Here is a 555-nt window from a genome sequence, read left to right as displayed (position 1 = left end):
AAAAAAAAAAAAAAAAAAAAGCACTTACAGGTTAATACGCTCTCCCAGAAAAGACGGAGAAGAAAGTATTCACTTATGTGATAAAAAGGATAATGTTCTATGTGCTTTTAAATATTTAAGAACAGTTGGAAGTCAAGGTGTAAAAAGGCATAGGGAATGGTGATTTGGAGCCTTCCAAAGGAAATACATTCTGTAACTGTTATGCTTCTCCCAGCAAGCTAAAAAAGTCATGTTGCTAGTCTGGTTTTTAGATTACTGGCATCTTGACTGGGGTCTGTACTAGTGATATTTACATCTCGTATACATACATAGCCTTGTTTGAATGTGTGTACTGTGGACTTAGCTGAATCAAGCCCTAAAATAGGCAAGAATTATATTTGTGAATAAGTGTAGGAGCCAAGGGTTGCAGATATGGCTTTTAACTAGTCATATTTACAGAAATTTCATACCACATGCAAAGAAGTTTTGAAAGAAAAGGGAGTGGTTTTAGTTCAGGTATGTTTGTGGCTTATATATCTTTTTTTTTTTTTTTTTTTCCTTCTTCTTTAGGTGGTT

At 34.1% G+C, this 555-nt stretch overlaps 1 protein-coding gene across 1 annotated transcript in view; it reads left to right on the top strand.

Moving 5' to 3' along the window:
• The window catches only part of PUS7L (pseudouridylate synthase 7 like), a 45,871-nt gene that overhangs the window by 37,281 nt on the left and 8,035 nt on the right, over positions 1 to 555 (top strand). The window lies entirely within an intron of this gene.

The sequence above is a fragment of the Gavialis gangeticus genome, unplaced genomic scaffold (genome assembly GCF_001723915.1).
Source record: "Gavialis gangeticus isolate Ggan-Ray unplaced genomic scaffold, GavGan_comp1, whole genome shotgun sequence".
NCBI lineage: Eukaryota > Metazoa > Chordata > Crocodylia > Gavialidae > Gavialis > Gavialis gangeticus.
This window is presented reverse-complemented; position numbering and strand designations above follow the sequence as displayed.